Consider the following 10,910-nt stretch of genomic DNA (forward strand, 5'->3'; position numbering starts at 1 on the left):
TATTAATTAAATGATACATAAATAAATCCCTTTTTACTGCTGTCGTTTTGTGGACTATGGCTAGAAAGAAACAAAATAGTATTTGATAATTCTAGTTTAGAGCTTGAGAAAGTTTATGATTTGATATTTTATGGATCTTTTGTTTGGTTTAAGATGTGCCTAGCTTTCCTTATTCCTTAATCCAAATTCTTTTTAGTAGCTCAACAATCAAGAACTAGTCAACCTGTAATGGTATAAGCTAGCTGCTTGTTGTTATTCTTTGTATTCTGCTATAACTCTCAAAGTTCTAATAAAAGCTATTTTTATCAAAAAAAAAATAATAATAATGCTTTTTGAAGTTTATATGACTGTTAGAACTTTTTGATATGCCATTTACTATTTTTTCTATAAATACCTAATTAGACTCAGACTGCCGTTATTAACCTTCATTTCCCACATCAAAACAAATCCCCTTTTTCTTTATGCTCATTAAAGTTAAACATGGCAATTTTTTAGTAGTATTAGATTAGACAGCAAACATCATTAATAACTCACTCATTTAATGGTGGAATTTGACCATGTTTAATATTCTAAATATAGGAATGAATTATGATTGGTCAACCCTATGAGCATCCAAACTTGTAGAGTAAATAATAATCAACAATATTATGAATTTTAACGCTTGAATTGATATCATTAGCTGTAAAAATGTTAGCTCTTTTATACAAGTTTTATTTATCTGCAGCATATTTGTAGTTAAGTCAATTGACTCTTTTACGGAAAGTTTGGTTTTGCTTGAACTCAAATTTTTATTGATATAGATCTATGATAAACTAATACTAATTGTTATATTTACTTGAACAGAAGAAAAAAATGGAAAAACACCTTCTCGCTTAGAGCTTTTTCTTGAATCCAGAAAGAGAAAGCAAGGCAAAGAAATTGATCCAATATCACAAGAAGCCATTGTAATACTTTTTACATATGTTTTATTTATTTGTTATGTAATTTATGCTATATTTTGATTTTTTTAATATCAATAAATATAAATATCTCTATAGGAAAAGTTTCAGCAACTAAAGAAACAACGAGAAGAATGACAAATTTCACTGGATGATGATGCTATGTTTGCTGATGTACTTGGGCCAGAAAAAATGGTTATGTACGTGCTTATGGTCCTGAAAAAAATGTCACGGAATATTTTGGTGCTAGACCTACAAAGATAGAACTACTTAGACAACTTGATACTTCAAGAAGAGAAGCAAACGAGCGTGTCCAACAAATTCAAAAAGAAGCAAGTGAACAAGTAAATGATGTTAAGAAGCAAATGGATGAGAAACTTGCAGAGATGAATAGAATATGGGAGCAGAAATTCAAGATGCTTTTGGAGCAAAACAATAATATTGCATCAGTAAGTGATTAAAAACTAAGTCTCATTTTTTTTCTAATATAAGAATTTTTTTAAGCTCTAGAACTAGTATGAACCTTATCTATTTTATATAATTTTGTTATTAATATTTTCAAATAAAATTTTATACAGCCTATGGAGGATTCCCAAGATGATGAAATTTTATAATTTTGGAGACCACACTACAAAATTATCCTCCAATTTCATCATTTTGGGAATCCTCTATAGGCTGTATAAAATTTTATTTGAAAATATTAATAACAAAATTATATAAAATAGATAAGGTTCATACTAGTTATATAGCTTAAAAAAATTCTTATATTAGAAAAAAACTGAGACTTAGTTTTTAATCACTTACTGATGCAATATTATTGTTTTTCTCCAAAAGCATCTTAAATTTATGCTCCCATATTCTATTCATTTCTGCAAGTTTCTCATCAATTTGCTTCTTAACATCATTTACTTGTTCACTTGCTTCTTTTTGAATTTGTTGGACACGCTCGTTTGCTTCTCTTCTTGAAGTATCAAGTTGTCTAAGTAGTTCTATCTTTGTAGGTCTAGCACCAAAATATTCCGTGACATTTTTTCCAGGACCATAAGCACGTACATAACCATTTTTTCTGGCCCAAGTACATCAGCAAACATAGCATCATCATCCAGTGAAATTTGTCCTTCTTCTCGTTGTTTCTTTAGTTGCTGAAACTTTTCCTATAGAGATATTTATATTTATTGATATTAAAAAAATCAAAATATAGCATAAAATACATAACAAATAAATAAAACATATGTAAAAAGTATTACAATGGCTTCTTGTGATATTGGATCAATTTCTTTGCCTTGCTTTCTCTTTCTGGATTCAAGAAAAAGCTCTAAGCAAAAAGGTGTTTTTCCATTTTTTTCTTCTGTTCAAATAAATATAACAATTAGTTTAAGTTTATCATAGATCTATATCAATAAAAATTTGAGTTCAAGCAAAACCAAACTTTCCGTAAAAGAGTCAATTGACTTAACTACAAATATGCTGCAGATAAACAAAACTTGTATAAAAGAACTAACATTTTTACAGCTAATGATATCAATTCAAGCATTAAAATTCATAATATTGTTGATTATTATTTACTCTACAAGTTTGGATGCTCATAGGGTTGACCAATCATAATTCATTCATATATTTAGAATATTAAACATGGTCAAATTCCACCATTAAATGAGTGAGTTATTAATGGTGTTTGCTGTCTAATCTAATACTACTAAAAAATTGCCATGTTTAACTTTAATGAGCATAAAGAAAAAGGGGATTTGTTTTGATGTGGGAAATGAAGGTTAATAACGGCAGTCTGAGTCTAATTAGGCATTTATAGAAAAAATAGTAAATGGCATATCAAAAAGTTCTAACAATCATATGAACTTCAAAAGGCATTATTTTTTTTTTTTTGATAAAAATAGCTTTTATTAGAACTTTGAGAGTTATAGCAGAATACAAAGAATAACAACAAGCAGCTAGCTTATACCATTACAGGTTGACCAGTTCTTGATTGTTGAGCTACTAAAAAGAATTTGGATTAAGGAATAAGGAAAGCTAGGCACATCTTAAACCAAACAAAAGATCCATAAAATATCAAATCATAAACTTTCTCAAGCTCTAAACTAGAATTATCAAATACTATTTTGTTTCTTTCTAGCCATAGTCCATAAAACGATAGCAGTAAAAAGGGATTATTTATGTATCATTTAATTAATAAAAAAACTATAATACTAATAAAATAAAAACAAACTCATACCATATGATTTCTCAGCCGAGCAAAGCTTTTTGTCCCCGTGTATGGCGGCATAGAACGCTTGCATCTATTTGTCTTATTTTTGTTGCTTCTCTCCTAAAGAAAAACAATGAAAAATTTTCAGAATTTATGTTAGCTAACAGAAACTGAAATCATATAAAATAAATTATTAAATTTCACATGAATTTTTAATACCTGAAATGCATTTTTTGTCCAAAGATTAACCAAATACTTCCAATCTTTTACATCCATATCCTTAGGCTTGTTTCGGAGACGAAGTGAATAAGTTGTCTTTGAATCAAAGTACTTCTTCTTCAACTTATGCCTATAATACCTATATAATGCATTCATATGACCGAAAATTGCTCCCTTTCTTGCATCAGAATACTCAAAAGAGAACTTTTCCTTTTAGCAAAGAAGTAAGAAACAAAGATTATTATACTTAATAGAACTAAAAAAATTATAATCATTTTATAATGGATGTAATTTAATATAAATTTTCGTACTAATATGGTAGACAACATGTGGTCGAGCTTATCATCGGTAATCTTATTCCATTGTTTCACTTGCAATGGACAACACAATACACTTCTAATAGTTTGTCCTAAAAACCAAACAAATACAGTAGCATTATCACCAATAGCTTGATCATCTTCATCAAATTCTACTGGCAATTTTTGCCCATTCTCCAATTGTGTGATTTTCAAGCATAGTGCTGGTCCTCTAGTTTTTCTTTTATTTGTATTGGTACCTATTTCAAAACAAAAGTAAAACAATAATCATATAATAACAAGAATTTTTGTACATAGAACAAGTAAACATAATCAATTGTTTAAATAAAATTAAATGAGTAAACCTGTTGCTACAGTTGCATTTGGATTTTGAAGTTGATTAGAAGTGTGATCAACGGTAACTGCGGGTAGCTCGTCACCAAGTCCATTTGGTAAAATATCATAATCTCGAAATAGAGTGTATATATCAATGGGTTTTGTAGGGAACTTCTTATAACTATCCATCATATTTTTCACATATGTATCATCTTTAACCTCTGTCAATGCATCAAGATCACTAAGAGCTTTATCAGCCTTCAAGTAATAAAATTTATCTCCTTTTATAACATCAAATCCACAATCCTTTTTTAAGTCATCCAATATATCAAAAAATGAGATGAAATCAACATCAAAATTAGGTTTCTCTATGAACGTACCATTTTCATATATTCTATTTGGTGAAAATATAAAATGGCTTCATAATGATACCTCATTGTCTTTTGAGTAGTATTCCCTAAAAAAAAAATTGAAGTTAGCCATCTAATTATTTACGAAAACAACTTAAAATTTATAAATCACATAAATATTATTTACCTTGAAAATTTGAAGCCTGATTTTGGTGTAACTCTTGAGTTTCTTGAAAGTTCTGGTTAACATTATTTTCAGTCTCATTTTTCAAGTTAATATTGATGGAATTCCCTTTCCGCAACTTGCATCGTCGAGCCATGATGTTTGCTTCTGCTTCATGGAAAAAATTGAATATTACACGTAGAGGATAAATTAATATAAAAATAGTGAATCAAAGCTTTTTAACAGATGAAAAATGAATGAAAAGTAAATATCAGATGTCTTTCACGTGTTTAACCTAGAACAATTACAATGAAACATTAATTTAAGGCTTTTGTAATTTTAAACGTACCTAATTGGATTTGATAGTGGGAGCTTCTCCTTTTGATAGTGGACAGAAATTGAAAACTGAATGAATCATGAGTGAGAATGAAAATTTATATAGAATTCGTAGTGGTAGCAGTAGCAGCTGTAGGAAGGGAATTTTTAATTTTAAGGTTTTCATTCCCCCAAGCCAAAAATATATATATTAGCAAGCTTATCATTATATTGCCGCCACTAATTGATAGGGTTCCCTTTATTAATTAATATAATATTATTTATTTTTACTTTTTTATAATTAAAATATTTTATATTTTTAATTAAATAAGCAAAATAAAATAATTTTAATTTGTTTAAGCAGATTCAAAATCAACGCTATGAATTTTTTTTTAAAATAAAAAAAATCATGACCACAACTTTGTAGAGCTGTATTTTTAACATCAAAATAAATTTATTTAAAAAAAAAAAACTTCAAAATTAATTTATACGCAAAATACAAATATGTAGGTAAAAAAAATTCAAGTATGTAAAAAAAAAAATTTTAAGTGTGCCAAATTTGACATAATTGTGTTTTTTGATGGAATAAGACCCTAAATGTGTTAAATCGTTGGTTAAAAATTTGGAATAATTTATGTATAAATTTAATTTATATATTGCGGATAAAGAATTTTGGTTTTTTGGTTACCAATTAGTAATTATATTCAGTAATTAGTAATTCTGTAAGAAATTTTCAATTACCATAATTTTCAAATTTGCTAATTGGTCACGGTGATAGTTATAAAATGCTCACCTTTAAGTATATGGCAGTGTAAAGTTCATGTTACTAAGGGTGTATAGTACCGGTTCTGAAACTGATTCCTAGAAGAAAGCGGTACTAGATAAAAAAAAAATGATTCCTGGAAATTAAGAAATTGATACCAATTTTTTTCCTAGGTCTAGTATTGGTTCCAATTATATTTTCATGGTTCAGGTTTAGGTTTTAATTATGGTCTCAGCTCTAAGAGAAGAATCGGAACTAGAAAATATAATTCTGTATATGGTTTCAATTAAGAAATAAATTTTCTAAGATATAATTATTTGACAGAGTAAGGTTCATGAAGAACCGATTTAAAATCGAGAATCATAGAAGAACTAGTATTGAAGTATGAAAAAACCGACTATATTCAAGTCTGAAAAAAATACAATAATTCTATAGAATTAAGACTAACTTTCGTTAATGATGTGTGAAATTACTTGCTTTCGATTTTCTTCTAGCATTTTTAGTTTTGTTTTTCTTTTTCATTTTTCAAATTTTTTCTGATTTTTATTTGTAATAATGGTTATCTAGCGTCGTTGAAGCTCATATGGAATTGATAGCATTAAAGCACAATAGAGAAAATATGGCTACAATATTGGCTTCAACGGAGGCTAATTTTCCAGCCACCTAATGAAATTCGATGAAAGCTTTTAATTTTTAATTAGTATTTAATAAAGTTAGCTTTATTATTATTATTATTATTATTATTATTATTATTATTATTATTATTATTATTATTATTATTATATAGTCAAAATGTTATATTTCATGCACTCCGAGGCTTAGCCTGGTGGAAAGTGCATTCTTGTAGGCTTGTGAGGTCAAAGGTTCGACTCCCCCCACTCTCTATTTAAAAAAAAAAAATGTTATATTTCATAAAAAATGAAACATATTTTCTACAAAATGAAGTTTAATTATTCTATTATATATATTGAATATCTTAAGTAACTTTTGTCGTCGTTCTTTTCAATTACTAAACCTAAGTCTAAAACACAAAATTCTGGGTTTTTTTATTAATCTTAGTCTTCCTATTTAGCTACTCTTCGTCACTCTGTAACTCCAATGTTGTTGTTCTATCTACTTTATACTCTTTAATCTTGAATCCTTTAATGATATTTATGATATCAATTGGGTGAATGAATTTTTTATTTACCAAATTTATTTACTCATGAATTTGTTTACCAAATTTGTTTAATTGGATGAGTGAAGCCTCGAACCCCCTGCAATTTTGGAATATAATTAAAAATCTCCTTTGTAAAATGCCCAAGATCCTCTAATTCCCTTGCTGATTGTTTAGAAAAGCAGGGTGTTAATAGGTAATTAGATTTAGTAGCTAATCTCCATGTACTTGAGGCATCTCCTATAATCATGTAATTCCATTCTTTAATTAAAATCAGATTTTGCCTATCAAAAAAGTAAAATTGGGTGAATGAATAATCTTGAATTAGCCTTATAATTAGCCTTATTTTATATAATTAATTTAGCAGGGCACCTTTGCCATTACATGTATAGGAAATACAATATAATATTATAATTCAAACCAAATAAATGAAAATTGAAGTTGTACTAATGCCAATTTGCCAACCAATGAAAATTGAATTTGTTTCACGTGTAGCTGCATAAAGGATTTCAAAGAAATGCAATGGGACACAAATGGCTGGAACTGAACAAACTTTTAGATTGAATTGGTTTTCTGTTGGCATTTGAGAAATGACAAAAAATTATACTAATTCTTTTTAATGAAATATTCATGATGTTTGAATTTTTCGAAACTGGCATTTTAATATTTTTTATGTGCTAAGACTAATCGTTTGATTCTTGAAAAATGATTCGACAAAAAGTTTCCAAATTATTATCTAATTGTTTTATGTGCTGAAAATATATATACATAAAATTCTTAATATATGTATCTTGTGATTTCCAAATAGCAAAATTAACTCTGTAAAATAACAATCAGTTTGAGAATGAAAAATTAAAAGATGATGCAAGTGCTCAATTTTTGTGTATCTTTTGTGGTCGCTACTCAAACCATGTTGATTAAAAACAAATTATTAGTTCTTAAACTAAGGATATATTTTGACACAGATTACCATAATTTAAAAACATCCTTCAACTAAAATTGATTCATTAATATGTAACTTTTTAAGTTAGAAAATAATTCTCAATAACTTTTCTATCTAAATAAATGGACAATAGAAGAAAAATTGATTGAGAGACAAAAAAAAACATATTATATGAAATTTTTTAGAACCTCTAAGCATATTTTTTGAACTTGATAAATCAATATATAATACCTAGAGGACCTCAGAGTAATTCTCCAAATTATTTTTATTAGTTATAGTATTCTATCGTAGTTATATAATTGTGGCTAATTTGATAGCTAATTCCATGACTCTTTAATAATTATAACTAAAATATTATAGTACTCATACAATTCATTTAGCTACGATGTTGTGGCTAATGATTTAGTAATAGTTATGATAAACATAATTACATGACTAATATTTTTATGTTTCTGCCACAAATTTTTTGTAAATTATTTTTATTAGTTATAGTATTCTATCGTAGTTATATAATTGTGGCTAATTTGATAGCTAATTCCATGACTCTTTAATAATTATAACTAAAATATTATAGTACTCATACAATTCATTTAGCTACGATGTTGTGGCTAATGATTTAGTAATAGTTATGATAAACATAATTACATGACTAATATTTTTATGTTTCTGCCACAAATTTTTTGTAATGACTAATAAACTGTAGCTAATAAAATAATTATTACTACAATCATATTAGCTTTGTGGCTATTAAAATTATTACCTATAATATTAATGTGTTGTGACTACAATGGTAGTAATTATTACAAAAAAATTAAATTTATAGTTATTATATCTATTAGCTATGATATTACTTTGTAGCTAAAATTAATTGTGGCAAATAGTCAACAAATAGTTACATTATATATAAAATAAAACAAAAAATACATATTAGTTATAATTGTTGCATTTTTGTTACTAAATAGTTTAAATTAGCCACAATAGGTTTTTAGCCGTAATAAAATAAATATATTAGCCACAATAATTTTTTTTGTAGCTACGTATCATAACTAGAGATGTAATATGTTGTAGTGCCATAATTAAGCAGAATGTTGCACCTATTATGCTTAATGTTGGGCGATGTTCTTCTTCTACCTAGAAATAGGGAAAGAAGAAGAAAAAAAGCTTTTAAGCCCAAGCCTAAAATAGTTGTTGGAGCTAATAGTGCATCTAGTGCAATGAAAAAGTCAAAGGAAAAGTGTTTTCACTGCAAGGAGCCCGGTCACTGGAAACAATAATGTCCAACCTAGATAGCCAAGAAGAAGCATGTACATCTCTTTTCTATTTACTAATTGTTGAAACTTGTTTATCTATATTGACTATAATTCAATGTGTGTAGACTTAGGGGCCACTAATCATGTCTATAATTCTTTGCAGGGGTTTTAGGTAACATGCTAGCTAGGTGAAGGAGAAGTCAACATTTTTCTACGAGATGGCACAAAAGTTATTGTTTTAGCTGTAGGAAATGTTACTTTAAATTTTAAAGATATAGAACATTGGTTCTTAGGGATGTTTTATATGTTCCTTCAATTAGAAGGAATTTAATTTATATTTCTAGTTTGAGTAAGAACGGTCATTCGGTTTGTTTTAATGAATTTTATGATAATTTCTTCATTATTAAATTTAGAAAACAAATTATTTGTTCTGGCACATTGATGGATGATCTATTTACTATTAAAGTTTCACCTGAACACTTAATTTTGAATGTAATAGCTTAGATGTTGTACCATTTAAGAGAAAACATCCTATTGAATACTTATCTTTAGCATTTAAGGCTTGGTCATATTAATTTAGATAGAATTTCTAGGTTGTTCAAAGATGGACCTTTAAGTTCATTGGAAGTGGAGGCACTACCAATCTGTGAATCTTGTCTAGAAGGTAAAATGACTAAGAGGCCTTTTCCCTTAAAAGGTAAATGGGCCAAAGAAGTTTTAGAACTAATTCATTCAGATGTGTATGGCCCAATGAGTGTCTAAGCCAGGGAAGGTTTTGATAATTTTTTGACTTTCACAGATGATTACTCAAGGTATGGGTAGATTTACCTATTGCGGCGTGAGTCTGAATACTTTGAAAATTCAAAGAATTTAAGGCAGAAACGGAGAAGCGACATTGAAAATATATCAAGTCACTATGGTTTGATCATGATGGCAAATACCTCTCTAGGGAATTCATTGCTTATTTATTATAACAAGGAATCACTTCATAATTGTCTGCACCTGATATGCCATAACAAAATGGTGTAGCAAAAAGTAGAAATAGGACACTTATGGAAATGGTTAGATCAATGATGTATTATTCAGATTTGCCACTTTATTTTTGGAGAAATATGTTTGAGACAACAACATACATTCTGAATTTAATTCCTTCTAAGTCAGTACCTTTAACTCCTACATAACTGTAGATTAGGCGTAAGCCTAGCCTGAGACATGTTCGGATGTGGGGTTGCCCAGGCCATATGCTACAAGGGAAAGTAGGTAAGTTGGAATAAAAATTAGAATTATGCTTCTTTATTGGGTATCCCAGAGGAATGAAAGGTGATTTATTTTATAGTCATAAGGACAAGAAGATCATTGTTAGCACTATCGCTCATTATCTTGAGGAGGACTATATTCTAAACTGTATTCCCAAAAATTAATTAGCCTGCATGAATTGAAAGGAGATATCATACCTACTGAAATATTTCCAAAGGAACATGAATCTGAACCATTCACAGTCAGTGCTGACATACCGTTGCCTAGGCATAGTGGGAGAACTACCAATACTCATACAGATCAATACACATTTCAAAATTTAGCACTATAGTCGCAAAATAGTGAGAGTGGTGTTGATTTATACAAACAACAGGTGAAACCTACTGACATTTCATTGCCTACTGGTACTGAAGAAAATGTTGGAGCTCTAGAACTTGACCAGGATTCTATTGCACCAGTCATAGACTTGCCCGCTTTATAGGATTTGATCTCCATATAAATGCCAAGCGCCTGACAGAAAAGGGGCAACAAACAAGATTTAGAAAACAAGGAAAACAAAGCAAACTTAAAGATAGTAAAATAGCTCACCATGAGGAGCATCTCTTAGAGGCTGTCTCCTAGCTCCTCCCGGGCCTACGAGCGAAAGGCCACCTATTGCTCGGTGGAGCAGGCCAAATGGCTAGCGAGAGCAAGGAAGCTTGGATTAGAGATATCAGATATCCCG

General features: G+C 28.8%; 1 long non-coding RNA gene across 1 annotated transcript; it reads left to right on the forward strand.

Moving 5' to 3' along the window:
- Window positions 1–843: 843 nt before the first annotated feature.
- LOC122725248 lies at window positions 844–1,366 on the forward strand. The gene is made up of 2 exons (XR_006352714.1): window positions 844–944; window positions 1,038–1,366. It is a non-coding gene; the product is annotated as an uncharacterized LOC122725248 (long non-coding RNA).
- The last annotated feature ends 9,544 nt before the right edge of the window (window positions 1,367–10,910 follow it).

This window comes from Manihot esculenta, chromosome 12 (genome assembly GCF_001659605.2).
Source record: "Manihot esculenta cultivar AM560-2 chromosome 12, M.esculenta_v8, whole genome shotgun sequence".
Lineage (NCBI taxonomy): Eukaryota > Viridiplantae > Streptophyta > Magnoliopsida > Malpighiales > Euphorbiaceae > Manihot > Manihot esculenta.